The following is an 18,585-nucleotide window of genomic DNA, read 5'->3' on the forward strand; positions in this document are numbered from 1 at the left end:
AGGGGTCCCCAACCTTTTTGTACCTAAGAGCAAATACCAGAATATCGGTCGAGTGGCGGGCACCATTTATTTTTTCAAGATAAATTTATAGTTGGTAGACATAGGAAATAATATACACTGCATGTAATGCACAAAAAATTTAATTTAACATATGAATATAATTAGTATTAATATCCTTGAGTAAAATAAATTATTACGAAATTGCTTGAAAAACATACAAAGTATAAGAGTTCATATATTCAATTCGCGAGTGGTCAGCTATATTTTGCTTTGTGCTTATATCTGTGGGAATGGAGATCCTTTTCCTGGCGATTTCTATTTTGGTTAGGTTTATCATCCATATTGAGAAAGCAAAACAAATTACATAACATTTTATGGGAAAATTGAAAACGGAAATATTTTATTGTTGGGCACAAGTAGCGGGCGCATCTAAACCGTTCGAAGGGCGCCATGGTGCCCGCGGGCATAGGGTTGGGGACCCCTGCCCTAGGCAATTAAAGATAAACTTGTGAATACTTTTCCTAACGTTCATCACATTGCATTAAGAATATATTTGTCGATTCTTGGATCAAATGCAGAAGGAGAAAAATCTTTCTCCAGATTAAAATTGATAAAAAATTATTTGCGTTCAACAATGAATCAAGATCGTTTGGCATCGCTCGCATTTATGTCTATATTGAATACGACATTTTGCGTTGTTTGGAATTCGACAGCATAATACAAGATTTTGTTGAATCCAAAAATCGCAAAAAAGTAATATATTAGATCATAAGATTCTGCAAAATAATTTATTACCGAAAAATATTATATTTTTATTTGTATCTTCATAATTTTGTGCAAAATACACTTGTTGTTTTTAAAGCTAAATTATTTTCGTCAACAAATTTTTTTCTCCCAAGATTTTCGTAGGCCCCTGAATTTCGTAGGCCCTAGGCACGTGCCTAGTGTGCCTATAGGTTAATCCGGCCTTGCTCAACAGGAATGCCTTGTGGGATAGCATGTTGAATTTAATTAACTTCGGGGTGAAAAAATGGATATATCTTTCTTTTAGAAGATATTTTTGAGGACTCCATAGCAGATGTTGTTTCGTTGGTGGGGATCTAGATCAGCTTTTCCCTATGGTATACTGCCATACAAATCTTTATGGTTACCATTGGCCTATGGTATACAGCCATACGAATTTCTATGGTTGACATAGGCCAATGGTGACGTGCCATACAAATCCTTATGGTTACCATTGGCCTATGGTATACTGCCATACAAATTTTTATGATTGCCATAGGAGAATGGTGACGTGCCATATAAATGCCATACATGTCTCTATGGTTACCATTGGCCTATGACATCTTGCCATACAAATTTCTATGGTAGCCATAGGTTGCCATAGATTACCATGGGCTTCTCTATGGCAAATTTTCCTAAGGGAGGTTTCATTTGAATGACTCTCATACTATGCCCATTTTTTTAAATACGCATTATGAGTTGTGTTCATCTTCTTAAATACGCATTTCGAGCTGTGTCTATTTTCTTCAATACGCATTTTGAGTTATGTCCATTTTCTTAAATCAGCATTTTCTTAAACACGCATTTCGAATTGTGTCTATTTTCTTAAATATTTCCATATGTGTCCAGAAAAGCTCTCCGATGATTTATTGACGATATCTTCTCAAAGGTATTAAACAAGAACTTATTTTTTTATCGACCAGTTCAACAGCTTGTCACACTGGTGTCGATCCTCCCTCTGTCACGTGGTAGTTTATGTGCTCTTTGTATATTTCTTATTTCCAGTTTATATGTTTCAGATAAAATCGCTCATTTTTTGTTATTATTTGGATAATTAGGTTTGATAAAATTATATCATTATGATATTATTGCTAAATTACACTTAATTATGATTAGATCGATAAACTATTAATAGGTTTGTTGAGAATCATGTGGAAATGAGGGGGGGGGGATTGTTTACCCCTCTGACGTACCTTTTTATCCTTTTATTAATGCATTTTTAAAACCATCGTAAATTCAAGTTCAATAAGAAGTGATACTATCTCTTTCTAATAGACTAAAACTTATGATAGAAAAACAAAAACATATTTAGGGTAATTCGCAACGACCACCCTTAATGTATACTTTTAGAATGTATACTTATGAAAAGAGAATCTTGGACTTGTCTTATTTTCTGATTTAAGTCTCGTATTCACAGTAAATTAAGACAAGAGTTATGAAACTGCCTATTAAAATTGAAGTCAGATTTCAATGGTTATTTTCACCTACCTACATTTGGAAGCAGTTCTAAATCAGTAATTTCTCGATGTTTCAAAATTAGAGTCTTTAAATCCAATTTATTATCTCACGCCATAAATATAAGTTCTTTATATTATACAGAGTATTTTGTAATCACAGTCCTTGATGTATATTTTTAAAAATGAAGTTAAAAATGCACAGTGTCAATGAAACGAGAAAGAAACGAAAACAATTTGCCAAATCAACAGTATGTAAAGTGAGATTATAAAAGTCAAAGCTAGTTTCATTGCCTTATTAAACTCGGAGGTGTTCTTTGAACTTCTCTTTGACTCAAACAAGAGTTTTGTGTTTCCAATTTCTTAGTATTGATTCATGTTTCATTTAAATATCAACTTGTGTTATTTAATGTGTTTACATTTTTGATTCTAAAAATATACATCAAGTGTGGTCGTTATGAATTACCCTAAATATCATACATTTTAGTCTATTTGATAGTAATACTTCGTATTGAATTTGAATTTAAGGCGACTTTAAAAATGCATTAATAAAACTGACGCAGTAATCAATTGAAGAACGGTTCATAAAAGCATGTATTAGTCAATTAAAGAACGGTATGAAAGATGGTATTCTAACTGTGTCGGTTATCTACTGTTTATCCACGTTACCACAACCAGCTATGTTATAGGGATTAAGAATTCATATTTTTATTTTCCATCAGCGAGTGTCTGATAATCTTATAGTAATAAGTTTAGAGCCCTGATGGATCAGGGGATGAAACATTCGCCTTCCAATAAGGTGAGCCGGATTCGAATCCCAGCTATGACTGGTCCTCATCCGGCTTGCACCGATCACAGTGTTGACGTAAAATATCCTCAGTGGTAGACGGATAATGAGTTAGAGTCCCCTTGCCGTCAGGCTAATCGTGAAAGGTTTTCGTGGTTTTCTTCTCCATGTAACGCAAATGCGGGTTAGTTCCATGACAAAGTCCTCCACGAAGGCATATTTCTCCCCATACTTGACCCAGGAGTTCCCTTGTCTTCTGGATTGGATGCAAAATTACAAGGCTACAGAGTTGACCATTAACAGTCGTAAACCCAAGAAATTGGGTCGGCTGTTCAACGACAGTTGTAAAATTAAATAAATATAGTAATAAGTGTGTGGTTAACACCTTATGAAGCTACTTAGCTCTTAGCAGATGGGTACATATTCCAGCCGAGAGAGCTAATATATGAATATCATGACCTTCTGAACGGGGATCCATATTCCAGCATTGACACCATAATATTTCCCCCATTTCTTCAACACTAAAGGAGTTTACAGTGTCAAACATTACTCAATTGCTGACCATGGACTATTGGAATACGAAATTCCCATAGATGCAACATCACAGAGCTGCTTTATACAGAAAAGTCTAGTATTTGCTATCTCTCACGGTATATGGCAGCACTAGATAAACTAATTAAGCCCGTTCAGAAGGTCATGCATCACTTGACGAAACACAACTCAACCCCAATTCATTGATATTCTGATTCCTTCATTCTGCTGATTAGTTGGCTTGCTTTTGACCTATTAATTTAATGATTTGCTGATTCCTTGATACGCTCATTCACTAATTTGCATGGCTATTGATTTTTTCATTAATTCCTTGAAATTCTGATTCACTCATTTAATGATTCGTTCATTTGCTTTTTCATAGATTTGTTAATTTATAGGTATGCTGATTCATTCGAATACTCATTGATTGATTTGCTGATATATTCGTCAGTTTTTTTATTATACTTCTCGAAATCAATTTTACGTGCCATTACTTCAATGAAAATTGCAGTGCATGATTAACATAAAATGTTAACGTTTTGTCTTGTTTAACTTCTGTCGTAAGAAAGTGAAATGACTAGTGAAAACGCGAATTCACGGATATTGGCTGAAAGTGAGTGCATTTTTACTAACAGATTCTGGTTATTCATATAACATATACAGTTTTTTTCGAAATGAATGCTTTTTAAGCGCTCTTAGATTTCAACTAGAAATAAAAAGGAAAAATCACAAATTAATATGTAAAAGCAAGCATAAATCATTTCGGTCCTCTTTGGACCAATGTGTGACGTAGGTTAAAGTTCCACCATTTTGTGATCAACAACATGATTATTGAAATGTGGTCAGCATTTCACACAGGCAGCCTTCCAGACAAGCTGGTACCAATCGATCTGAAGCTGAGTGGACATGAAGAGTGAATCCCTGTCCCTTACTACGAAAGCGTCAATTACAACCTAGTCCTTAAATTAATATCTAATACGGAGTAAAAAAAAACGCTATCGAAATCTAAAAAAAACCACCATTCAGAAAAACGATTTAAAACCCGTTTGATTGCAAGAGGAAAGAGTGAGAAAGATGTTTATTAAAAGCACATTCCAGTTTCGACTCGCAAGTTTCGATATTTGAATTTATTCGCTTCCAATTTGTGAGGCAAGCATAGAATTTCCTTTGAATAAATGAATTTTATAACTGCGTGCACAAAGTTTTTGATTCGCTTAAAAAGTTCTCGAGATGTTCCGAATGCGCAAAAAGTAAAAGCACAAAATTTTGGTTGCTTGCCTAATGAAACAGCTGCTACCATATTTTCCAGATTGTGGCTATCTCTCATGTCAAGAATCCAAATTCGTCGAAAAAAAAGTATGTTTATTCAGAGAAAGCACGTTTTTGCTTACGATATCGAAATTTAAAATATATTCTGCTCTATTTAATTAGCATAGTATAGCATAAAATTACAGGGCTAAAGAGGGCTGGTTTATTCCTTACTCAAAGCTGAAGCTATGATTCCCCACCTCATGACGTCACGCCGCACACATATCTCGAAAATCACAACTAAAGAATATGAAAACTTCGCTGTTTATACTTTCTGTAATTAATGAGTTGAATGTTCGATACTTTTTGTGATAATAACTGATGTATTGAACTTTTCACTGCTGTTCAAAAATAAAGTATTCATACATTTTTGTATAGTATTAAAAGTAAAATTTTAAAGTTAAAAAAATTTCCAATGTTTGTCGTCATTGTTTCATTCTCGTTTTCTAATTTTAGTTTTTTACTTTTGCCGTTAAATAAAAGAAAGCATATAAGAACACTTTTATAGTAACATATTATTTGATAACAATAGTTTATTAATTGAGATATCTAATTTTAATATATTCTCGTATATTTATACATTATTCCTAAGAAACAAAAACCTTAATTGTCAATTAAAAAAAATAATCTTTGAGCACATAATAAGAGAAATATTACACATAAATATTCAAATTAAAGGCTATATAATTAAGAAACGTGAATATTTTGAATAATTTCATTAAAAAAATATATTAATTTTGAAATTGGAGGAATTTTCAATCATTAAGAACTTTTATTTTTGAAGTTTAGGATTTTATTTTCCGTTTAAAGTTACTGATGCAGAGCAAGGAGTCCCAAAATAGTCAGTGCGCCAAAACATCGATAAAGTGAGCCAAAGGGTGAGTGCGGCGAAGTTCCCTCTTACTGTAGGGGTTGCATCCATTTAGGAGTCAGTTGAAGCGTTGCCTTGTGGTACGAAGGTTGAATCGAAAAGACGTGAAGCCCTGGTGAGTAATCTTAGCTTCTCCCCCCTTATTGTGTTACTAAGTGTAATGGAATCAATTTGTAATCAAGAGAATTTTAATCATTAAAATCTTAAATTAACTTTGTGTAATAGATTTTAACTCTAATTAACATTATTCATACTAAAGTCATATCAATAGTTGGGTAGACGGAAAAAAAGGTCCCGGAAAAAAAGGTCCCGGTAAAAAAGATCCCTGGAAAAAAAGGTACGGAAAAAAGGGTCCCTGGAAAAAAAGGTCCCGGTAAAAAAGGTACCTCCATAGGGAAAATCTGTAGGGATATTTCCCCTCTCGCTTTCTGGGCAGCATGAATGCTTCTCGCTGTTTCAATGAATATTCTTTTTATCTGTAATAATTCAGATTAGATCATTGAGGTAAGGAGAAGGGTAAGGGGCTGGTTGTATTACGCTTTTTTTTTTTTAAATTTTATTTCATTTATTTATTCTTCTTTGATTATTTTTTAAAGCGGGAAGATACTATTTAAATTTTTCAATAATGTTTTACTTTTTTTTTTTGTAATTTTTTTAAGTGTAAAATGTGTTATTTTCTATTTTAAATTATATTTTGTGAAGATGTTGCTAATGTGAGGCTTAAAGTAGCCAANCGTGCACGGAACAGCAAAAAGCGCTTCAATCTAATCTTCTCATTTCAAATATTTTCCCCTACAGAATTTTCCCTACACAGGTACCTTTTTTACGGGGACCTTTTTTTCCGTACCTTTTTTTCAGTACCTTTTTTTCCTAGAACCCAATAGTTGTATCAATGGTGCCGAGACACCTTACCACGCTGGTTAGGGCATAACGCATTATTTTTCTAATCTTAATTCATCCAGCTTAAATTTTAAGTTTCATGCACGAAATGTTTTTTAAAATTCATTTATTTATTAATTGTTTTAGAGACATTTTAAAATTTTTTTAAATTAATTTATTTAAAAAACTTATATTGAATTAAGCACGTGCAGAAAATTTTATGTGCGCGATTTCATTTTCTTGTTTCAAATGCTTGCTGGTCAAATTATGTATAATAGAATTATTTTATGTATTTTGTAAACGTTAGGGAAATATTTATTAAATATAATTTTTTTAATTTTGTATAATCATGAACAGAAATAGAGCAGGTAGACGGCAACAGGAGCAGTACGACGTGGATGCGGAACAAGGATTACGAAACATTTCAATGCATTTAATAGAGTTAATCCCAAAATTTAAAGGAAAGGAAGATTCAATTCATAGTTTTATTAAAAAAATAGATAAAGTAGGACGCATCAATAATTGGAATGATAACGACAAACGGTATTAAAACTTAAAGTATGTTAGGAGGCGGAGAAGTTTATTGAAAGTTATTCAACAGTTAATGAATATAATGTTATTCTACTTAAGTCACATTTTGGGAAAAAAGTTCCATTAACAACATATTTGCAGGAACTCGCGATTTGCACTCAGTACGATTCGGAAAGCATTTTCGATTTTAGCAATCGCCTTCGTCCATTGGGGAGAATATTCTGTCCACTCAGGTAAATGGCGCGAATCCGGCCGTTAGAGAAGCAAATAATGGCATATTATTGGCAAGATTTTGTGCTGGCATTAAGCCAGAATTGCAGAGGCAGGTTTTAGAAAACAACCCTCAAACATTTGAAAACGCCGTTCAGTGTGCGATTAGGAAAGAAGATAATTTTAAAATTTTTGAGAATGCGTCCAGAAACAGGGAGGTATCGATCACTAACAAATTTCAGGAAAAGTTAATGGGCGAGTTGACGGCTCAAATTTCTAAATTATCCGTCGAGATAGGTACATTGAAAAATCAGGGGAAAACAAATGAGGCCGAGTTAAACAATCATATTGCAGAAGATACCCCCCCCCCCGGATCGGNTACTGCGGGATTCAGGGTCACATTCAGGCAAAGTGTTATAAAAAAGAGAGAGATCAAAGGCGAAACAGATCAAAATCGCGAAAAAGGGTTGGATTTAGGAGAACAAATTATGCTAACACAAGAAATTTTGTAAATAATGCTGATAAAAGGAGAAATGTTAATACTCAAAATTATCGCGAATTAAATTCCAGAGGGGGGTATTAAAATCAGGGTCTGCTGTATCTCCCGGAAATTCTTATGATTCAGACCAATATAAATTACCCGTTATTAGCGTAGTATCAAATCAATGTAAATTTAATTGTTTAATAGATAGCGGACCAACAATTTCATTATTGAGTCCAATAATTTTCGATAAAATAAATAAAAATGGTCAAGTTTCAGAATTAAAATCCGATATAAAAATAAAAGCAGTAAATGGTAGCAAGGTAGAAATAAAAGGACACTTTAAACTTATCCTTGAAATAGGAGATACATCGTTTGCACAAAATTTTTACGTTACAGATGAAGATTTTTCAAAAAATTATGAGGCAATTTTAGGGATAGATTTTTTAAAAACCAGAGATGCAAGCATTAATATTAAAGATAACAGTATTAAAATCATGGAAGAAGGAATTCCATTAAATTATGTTTCAAATATAACTCATGAAAACAGTAAACATATAAAATTAAGATTAAATCAAAAATTGTTAATTCCACCTGGAATTTCGTCAGTTGTTTACGTTGACTTAACAATACTGCATGAAAATTGTTCTAAAATAACAGTCGATAAAAGCAAAAAATTAAGAAGAAAAGGTGTTTGTTTTAAAGATACCAATGATTTATTAGATGTAATTGATAATAAAACTCGTGTCGTTTTAAATAATAAAACAGATAAAGCTATTATGTTAAACAAGCATACAATTATAGGTTCAATTAATAATTTTGATGATTTGCCAGAAGAATTACCCGTATCCGGAGAATTACCCCCACCAATTAACGAACATGATTTTAAATTAAAACATTTGGATTCCGAAACAAAACACAGAGTTGCACAAATCTTGTTAAAGCATGAAAATGCGTTTGCTAGATCAACAATAGAATTATCGGAAGCTATTACTGATACTCGCGAAATTCAATCACTTCATAACAGTCCAATTAAATGTCCTTCCTACAAAATACCTTATCATTTGCGTAAATGTCAATTTCTTACAAAAATGTGTAAATTTTTAGGGTTTGTCTTAACACCTCAAGGGTTGTCGATAGATCGCGATAAAACAGTTAAAATAAGTGAATTTCAAGTTCCTAAAGATCAAAATCAGATTAAATCGTTCTTGGGGTTAACTGTATTTTATCGTCGACATATAAGGAATTTTTCAAAACGTGCTTTACCTCTCACTAACTTACTCTGTAAAGATGTACTCTTTGTTTGGAATGATGAAACACAAAACGCTTTCGACGATGTAAAAAATGCAATTTTGAACCCACCTGTTTTAGCCCTACCTGACCCGGAAGCCGAATTACAATTAACAACAGATGCCAGTTCTTTAGGGATCGGTGCAGTTCTCAAACAAAAATATCCAAATGATGGTTAAATCTCTTTATTTTTACTCAAAGAAATTAAATCCAATCTCAAGCTAAATATAGTGCTACGGTATTAGAATTTTTCGCAATCTATTCATCATTAATATTTTTTAGAACATTCTTAATAGGTAGAAAATTTAATGTTTACACTGATCACAAACCTCTCGAAGATTTTTTATCCAATAAGAATCCCTTGTCTAAAGTTTTGAGGAGGAAACTAGCTCTGGAGGAATTTAATTACAAAATAATTTATATCAAAGGCAAACTCAATGTGGTCGCTGACCATTTATCACGATATGTTAATAACTTGACAATTGTTTTTCCAGAAAAATCAGAACTAGTTAATTTACGAAGTCAAGATCCTAAATTGAAGAAAATTATTGATAAACTAAAAGAAAATAACAATTCTGAATATCCAAATTATTTGTTAGATGAAAATGGAGCGTTTCATTTGTCCAAACGGAACAGTAAATCTCCAAGAAAAGTAGTTAAACCCGCCCAACTTCTTTAAAACCTAAAGTATTAGAATCAGTCCATTCAGAGATAGGAGGTCATCTCAGATTTTTTTAAAACCTAAAATAGATTAACTGATATTTTTTTTGGGATAAAATGTATAAAGATACGAAAAATTTTGTAAATTCCTGTATTCCTTGTTTATCCAGACGTAGTGTTTTTAAAATGCAATCAGCCCCGACACAGATGGTCGAACAAAGTACATATCCCTCACAGCGTTGCCACGCTGATATTTTTGGACCATTGAAAGTTACCACATGGGGGAACAAATATGTTTTCTCAATGATTGATGCATTTTCTAAATACATAGATTTAGCAGCTTTACCGGACATAAACCGAAGCCATTTCAAGAGCATTTTTTGATAATTATATAGTTCACAGGGGTTGTCCTAAAATTATAGTAACTGACAACGCCAAATATTTTTCAGGAAATGAATTTACAGAGTTTTGTAAGATCCAAGGTATTGAAAAAATTCATACTTCAAAGTATGCACCTTGGGCTAACGGTAGAATAGAAAAACCAAACCAATCAATTGCAAATATTTTGGCAACAATTTGCAATGAAGATAGCGAATGGGACAAGCAAATTTTACAAACTATGTTGGCAATTAACGAAATCACACAAGCTTCTCCATTTCTTATAGAACACCTTAGAGACATGAGATTGCCCTTCAGTTTAGGTGAGGGTGAAAAATTTCAATCCCAATCAGAATATTTAACTAAATTAATTCGGTCCCTAGACGAAATTTTTTCAAAAGTTTTAGAAAATTTAAAAACTCAAGAAGAGAAAAATATTGGGAGAAGTGAAGTGGGGAAAAATATTGAAAAATTTAATTATCCAATAGGTTCCCTCTGTTTTGCAAGAGCTCCAAATTTAAAAAAAGTCAGGTTTGTCGAATAAATTACTATCAAAATTTGAAGGGCCATATCGCATAATAGAGCGTTTTTCTAAAGTGAATTATCGAGTCAGAAGTGTCGAAAATAATCGAAAAGTTTTTAACTGTCACGTAAACAGATTGACACCGTATATTCGAAGATACAATTATTTGCATCTTACTCCTGAAAACATTGCAGACCTGCAGGCAAATTTCAAAGAGACAAATGAACTGGTTAGTAAATATAATTTACGTCACAGTAACAATTAAATACAAATGATAAATAAATTCTAAATAAAATATTTTAATGTTCATAAATGCTTGTAAAATACTCTTTTTTTTAGTCCATTAAAATAAATTTATTACTAACATGAAAAAATATTTTTTTTTAAGAGATAGGTTGAGTTTATTTTAATTTTTTCAGTCTGATCACCTGGAAAAGTTGTAATGAAACAATTTATTTCTGACTTAAGGTTAATTTGTAAATTGGTTCTAACACCCTGATGAAGTGTTTGAATTCATTTCAAATTAGTTCAAATAATAAAGTTATATATAATTATTTAAATTATGTGGGAAAACTAGAATGCTCACCGAGGGCCTTTGGTCCCTGGCCATTTATTGGTCAAATTGAACTAACTGATATTTTTTACATACAAAGCTATTGGTGTTACTTAAATTTGTATTTAAAGATTAGTGATGTCGGAAAAGAAATAGAGCGACAATTAGGACTGCCTGCTAGCACAATTGAGGTGAAGTCTTGTCTTCAAAGCTACTGCAACAGGAGGTTTGTTGACCGTCCGCATCGAATGTTTGTTGATCATCTTCATGAACTGTTTGCTAATAGTCTTCATTAACTGTTGTTGATTGTCCTCATAAAATGTTTCCTGAACGTCCTCATCGACTGTTTGCTGATCGTCTCATCGAGTGTTTGCTGATCTTCCTCATGAACTGTTTGCTGAGGCTCTACGTACTGTTGGTGCTACAATGCCTGTTCCCACTCACATGGTCCCTCCACCTATCCTTTATCCGGATTTTCCATGCTCCTACAGTTTTATTATTTAGAAAGATTCCACCACCATCACCTTCGCTGCTAAAAACAGCTGCATCTCAAATACCTGTTCCACACAGTATACATGCTTCACCACTTCCTCCGAAAGTATTCAGCAGCCTACATCTGACTACGAGAGACGAAGCAAAAGCTTGGACATTAGCCTGCGAGATCCAACTCGACATTGTTTCCAGTGCCAGAAGATGTTTTCAAGGATTGTAACTTCTTGAACTCATGGACTTTACCTTGGACACTAATTAAAATTTTTCACTTTTAGAGAACTAGGTTCCTCACCAGGTGCGTCAATGAATTTCTCGGTAATCCCTCGTCTGTGGCGGGGGAGGGATGATGCAGAGCAAGGAGTCCCAAAATAGTAAGTGCGCCAAAAACATCGATAAAGTGAGCCAAAGGGTGAGTTTGGCGAAGTTCCTTCTTACTGTAGGGGTTGCATCCATTTAGGAGTCAGTTGAAGCGTTGTCATGTGGTACGAAGGTTGAATCGAAAAGACATGACGCCCTGGTGAATAATCTTAGCTTCTCCCCCCCTTATTGGGTTACTTAGTGTAATGGAATCAATTTGTAATCAAGAGAATTTTAATCATTAAAATCTTAAATTGACTTTAATATGTGTAATAGATTTTAACTGTAATTAACATGATACATACTAAAGTCATATCAATAGTTGTATCATTACGTTTAAAGTTTCTGTTTAAACTTGTTAAAAGTTCTTAAACTTCTAAACGAAAAACATTACTTATGATGTTCTATTTTCTGAAGTAAAACATGGAAAATTACGTTTTCACATTTTATGTTTTATAATAACTCTTGTTGGTCACGAAAGCTTATATTTGACTACTACTGTTAAAATTTTGCAATCAGGAGAGAAGAAAATCACCTCAAAATAAAAAAATTATGGAAAACAATGAATGTATTGAAACAATTTTTTTTTTTAAATTGAGAGTTACATGTGAAACAAATTATTTTTAAAGCGAGAAGTTGAGCAGCCGTGATATCACTGACTGAAATCAAATAGTGGCACGAGTCTCTTCAAAGGAAGCCCTGATAGAATTGTCCAACAAACCATTAAGATTTAATCCTAGCATTTGGTGTTCAGGATGTTTTGCGCTCTGTACACTACACCTCATGATTAAAAAAAATGCTTTTAAGCAGCTCATATTGAATAATGTGCAAAAACATCACAAATTCTTTGGATAAGAAACTAATTGAACTTTTCTCACTGTTTTGCATTCTGAGATGATAACATGCATCTTTTCCTCAAAGTTGTTATTGCTACAGTTTGCTGTCAAATCTGGAGGGTAACAAGTACACACTCCCATCTCATTTTACTACATGCATAAATTAAACTCAAACTAAAGGTACTTTATTTACATCGCACTAGAGCTGCACAATGGGTTATTGGCGACGGTCTAGGAAATATCCCTGAGGATGATCCGAAGACATGCCATCGCAATTTTGATCCTCTGAAAGGCTCCTCCGCTTTGGTAGCAACACGACCTGATAGCGAAGTGAGCACTTTACGGTCGAACAGTTTAACGAGGACCAATACCGTACACCTTCGTTCCCCACGTAGGCGGCTGATCAAAGTGGTTACCCTCCCGCTTACTGACCCCAGCCAGTGATGCTTGACTTCGGTGTTCTACTGGCAACCGAGTTTTTACGATCAATCCACTGCGGGGCGTGAGCTTTCTTCTCAAAACTGTTTGTGACTGAATTTATAAATGAAATGTTTTGCAAAGAACAAAATTTTTAATTCTCCCTCCCTTTTTCATTTCTTTCTTATTATTAAGAAAATAAAATTAGTTTTAATGAATTTAATTTTATTCTTTTTAAATTTTTAAAAAAAATTCTGTTTCTTTAATTCATTGCTCCTTATATTCAATTTTGTTGGTAATTTAATAAATCATTCAAAATTTACTCACGCGTACATTTTAAAAGAAACAAATATTTTCAGAAAAGTTTTGCGCACTTCGTATTTTTTTAAAATTTAATTTTAAGTCAAGTATTTTCAGTTGCAAACTCATATAATGGGTACAGATATTCCAATGTTTCGCTTTGTTCTGCGCCAATGTCATCTAGTTTTTATAACTAGAGTGTAGTGAGGAAGTTCGTCATTATACTTTCAACTGGCCGCAGTGTATACTGCTGTATGATAAACAGAAACTCTGTTTCCTACGTTTATAGAGTCCTCTTAATACAGCAGACCCAACCTTGAACAGCAGACCCAATTCTGAGTTCAGTGTTCAACTCGGTAGATTTGTAATTTTAAATCCAACAAAGAAAACAAAGGGACTCTTATTTTAAACATGAGGACAAACTTCCTTCATGGAGATTTTTTGATAGAACTAACATGCTGTTGCGTTATATGGAGAGGTAAACCACGGAAATCTCCCACGGTTAGCAAGATGGTAAGGAGATTCTAACTCATGATCCATCAGTCACTGAGGATATTTTAAGTCAGCACTGTGGTCGGTGTGAGCCGGGAGCAGAATTAGTATCAACTAGCCACCGCTTGTGATTCGAACCTAGGTCACCTAATTATGAGGCGAACGCTCTATTTTCTGAGCTATCGAGGCCCAGTTTTTGGTATTTTTCCAGTTTTAATGTTTTCGCAGTTTTAAGATTTCCGTATAGTGGATCTGCGGCAGAATAATCTCATGGCAACTTCTAGGCAGCGGTCGGCGAGAAACTTTAAAAAAAAAATACACAGAGGAGGATTACCTTGAAAGGTTATAACTCGTAGCCACCTCAGGGCAAACTTTAAATTGTTTTTTAAATAAAACTTACAAGTTTAAAATCTATTCGGCGCTTTGGTGATTGTAGTTGGCGTTGTGAACAATTAATTGCATGAGTAAACGAGTAAAGCTATCGATGGGCTAAAAGATTGGTCCTTAAACTAGCTCGAGAACTATGCAATCTCTTGGAGTGTAACTAATTTGTGCTATAAAGAATTAATAATAATGCGAGTTTTCCTTTTGGTCCTAACACAAAGCCCTTTTTAGCATTGAAACTTTGAGTACTAATTACTTTAAGTATTAATTTCTTGAGTAGAGGTTGCTTTTGGTTTTAGTCAGTCTAATTGTGTATGTGTTAATATATTGTTAGATAAAATAAGCGGTGTATTTTCGTTTTTGAAATTGTCGGGAATAGCGAAATCAAAGAAAAAAAAAAGAGGAATTAATAGTTGTAGGTGGGGAGATCGATTCATTAGAAACGGAAATATAGAGTTAAAGCTTTTGATTAAGAAGAGTGAGATGTCTAAAAAAGATAATTAATTCGTGAAAGATATAGTATTTTGGCTGAGAGGAAAGCTCAAAAACCTGATCAGTATAGTCAAACTGAAGCACAATTAGTATTAGCTAATTTAAAAGTGAATAATAGGGAAAATAATACCGAGACTTCTTTTGATCACGAAGCCGAAAATGACGAATTGACGGGAAGCTTTCCGTATCGTTATCAGTTCATTCTGATTCATTATTTCGCGTAAGAATCATTCAGAATAATCCCAAAAAAATCACATAAGGGGACCTATTTGCAGCCAGCACGCAAATTTAATATAACCATTTGGCGCCTTGGCATTTATAGTTGGCGCAACAGATCACGATTGACAGTTTAATAAGAAGCGTTAGATTAATTAACAATAAAATTCAGGGGCGGATCTACTTAAGGGCATTTTGGGCTGCAGCCCAGGGCCCCGTGGTTACAAAGGGCCCCAGTCCCCACTGAAAACAATAGGTGATATTTTGAATTCAAAAAAATATCTAATGTTAAAAAAAAACTATTATAAGTTGGCAATCCTGAGATCAATCACCCCATACATGTGCGCGTCTATCGAACGGAACGGGGAATTCTCCGTTGCTTGTTTTTGATCAGTGTATTTTTTCGCATCTAGTACGGGGCACTTCCCGCCACGCCGCTTAACGCCCGCCTTAATTTTGTTTTTTCTCCGCACTTCTGTTCTCGTCGTCAAAGTGACAAACTTGTTTAGTTTACTAATAAATGATAACTTAAAAGTTGTAAAGACCGTACCTTTCTCTCATTTTACTTATAATTGAAAGTACATAATCAGTATAAAAAAAGATTTCCTGCTCTTAGTTGGTAAGTAAAAAGAATTATAAATCATGTATTTTTTTGTTTTTAATGTATTTTTTCAACACTAAATGAACTTTTTAATCGATTTTTAATGATAATTTGTGAATTGCTCAACTCATTACAAAATATTAAAATGTGAAGCGAAGAACAATATTACATCGATTATTTCGCTCCCTGTTTATTACCAGAAAATTATCAAGCTGATTGTTTATTTTCAGAAAAAATATCAAAGTCTTATTTTACAATATATTGGAAGAAAATATAAAAGTGGAGCTGAGAAACGGAAATTACAGCTAGATCGAGAAAAAGAAAGAAAGAAATGTGCAAAAATTGAAACTTTTTTCAAATTAGAACATAAAATCGAGAATGAAATAGCTACAAATTTATTAACAAGTGAAAAGGAAGAGGTCTTATCCGAAGTCTATTTGAAGAACAGACCATCCTCTCACATGAAATGACTGATTTTCAAAATAAAGATCCGAAAAATATATATTCAGCTTCAATAAAAAAACACAAAGAACAAAACAGAATATTTTCAAATAGGTATTTCATTAAGAATATGAAAAATGGTCAATCACTGGAAATATCTTGGTTATGTTATTCAACCAGGGCTGGTACTGTTTTTTGTTTGACTTGCAAACTTTTTCTAAAATCACTTCTCAATACACAACCGGATTTTCTGATTGGAAACACATAGGAACTTGTTTAGAAAATCATGAAAATTCTAATGAACATAAGAAATCAATGTTAGTGTGGTTGACACGAAAAGAAAATAGATCTGTTTTAGACACGCAGCTTCAGAAGAAATTAAGAAAGGAAACAGAATATTAAGTCACAATGTCCTAAAACGGGTTATTGCAGTGGTCAAATATTTAGGTATAAGGGGCTTAGCATTTAGAGGTTTCGAGGAAGTATTTGGTTCTCCACATAGTGGTAATTTTATAGGTGCTCTAGAGCTATTGGCAGAGTTCGATCCATTCATTCGTGAACACATTGAACAACGAGAGTTGCAACAAAGATCGTAATATCGTACTTATCAAAAACAGTATATGAGGAAATAATTGAGATTACGGGCTGACAGATAATTAAACAAATTATAACTCAAATAAATAACGACGACGCAAAGTATTATTCAATTGTGACGGATTCTATTCCAGATCTATCTCACAATGATCAAATCGTATTCTGATACTGTTTTCGGGGGGAAATTTATGAAAGATGTGTATCCTTCATTAAAATTAGTAGTCATACTGGCTTACATTTATTTAATATTCTACAAGACTTTTTAGAAACAAATGTACTAGTACTGGATAATTGTAGGGGACAATCTCATGACAACGTTGCTAATATGGCGGGTCACTACAATGGTGTACAAGCACTACTAAAACAACAAAATAAATCCGCGGATTATGTGCCATGTGCTGCGCATTCCTTTAAACTAGTTGGTGAAGAATCTGTTAAGGTTGCAACCGAAATTGTGAACTTTTTTGGAGTATTGCAAAAAATATACGTTTTCTTTTCTACTTCGACCCATAGGTGGGAACTGTTAAATCGTGAAACAAAACTCAAATTTACGTTAAAAAGTTTAAGCCAGACCAGATGGTCTTGTCACTATGATGCTGTCAAAGCTTTGAAAAATAATTATGATGACATTATGAAAATTTTCGAAAGTTTCAGCGAAAATGAGGATGAGAAAGTTGATTTCCGGAAAGAGGCACGAAATTTATTCAATAAAATGGCGAAACTCGATACTGCAATTTTGATTATTTTTTTGGGAAGAAATTTTGGGGAGATTTAATTTAGTTAATAGAAAAATACAGAGCCCTGGATATATATATGTAGATATTTGATATAATTGTGATATTTGTGAAGGCGACAAGTTAATTGTGTCATTAAAAGATTTCGTGAACAACATAAGGCACCAATCAGATCAGAAGCTAAAGGAATACGAAGAGAAAGCTAAAAAATTAAGTACTAGTGTGGGAATTGACAACAATGACATAAACAAGAGACGCATTACTCCAAAATTTTCGGATAAGTCTACAGCTAAATTCTCAGTATACGGCGCAGAAAAATTTAAAAGAGACACTCTAAACGTTGTGTTGGATAAGCTGATTATGGATTTAAATAAAAGGAGCCAAGTCTATGAGATGTATAGCAAGAAATTCAAATTTTTAATGGATTTGCAAGACAAAAATATGGAAAACATAGATCTGGAAAGTGTACGTAATATTGTTGATTATTATCCAGATGACGTAGACGAGCATTTAGTGAATGAGTGCATTCAGTTAAAATCTTATTTACTTCAGTCTAAGCCAGAGTCTTACACCTCTTGCAGTGAAATTTTTATGCTAATTTATGAAAAGAAACTTGTTGATGTTTTCCCAAATTGCTATACTATCTTAAAGATTTTTTTAACTTTGCCAATCACTAGCTGTGAAGCTGAGCGCTCTTTCTCCAGGATGTCATATATAGAAAACAAATATAGGACAACAATGTCGAACCATCGACTAAATCATTTATCAGTTCTTTCCATAAATTGTGATTTAACAAAGGACTTACAATGTGATGAGCAAATAATGGAATTTGCAGCACAAAAATGCAGAAAGGTTGCTTTAGAATTTATATAACATAACTACACATAACCTATCAATTTCTTTTGCAATAATGTTGTACAGTTGCTGCTTGTATACACAAATAAAAATAAATAAATAAAAAATATATAAAATTATTTTATTGTCCTATTT

General features: G+C 33.3%; 1 protein-coding gene and 1 long non-coding RNA gene across 2 annotated transcripts in view; one reads left to right on the plus strand and one right to left on the minus strand.

The window, feature by feature from the left end:
* LOC107453372 (ecdysone-induced protein 74EF) overlaps positions 1 to 18,585 on the minus strand; it is a 386,074-nt gene that overhangs the window by 188,635 nt on the left and 178,854 nt on the right. The window lies entirely within an intron of this gene.
* The window catches only part of LOC122269199 (uncharacterized), a 66,177-nt gene continuing 53,279 nt past the window's right edge, over positions 5,688 to 18,585 (plus strand). The window contains exon 1 of the long non-coding RNA XR_011638375.1: positions 5,688 to 5,849. This is a non-coding gene — a long non-coding RNA (uncharacterized lncRNA). The remainder of the gene's footprint in view (positions 5,850 to 18,585) is intronic.

This window comes from Parasteatoda tepidariorum, chromosome X2, assembly GCF_043381705.1.
Source record: "Parasteatoda tepidariorum isolate YZ-2023 chromosome X2, CAS_Ptep_4.0, whole genome shotgun sequence".
Classification (NCBI taxonomy): domain Eukaryota; kingdom Metazoa; phylum Arthropoda; class Arachnida; order Araneae; family Theridiidae; genus Parasteatoda; species Parasteatoda tepidariorum.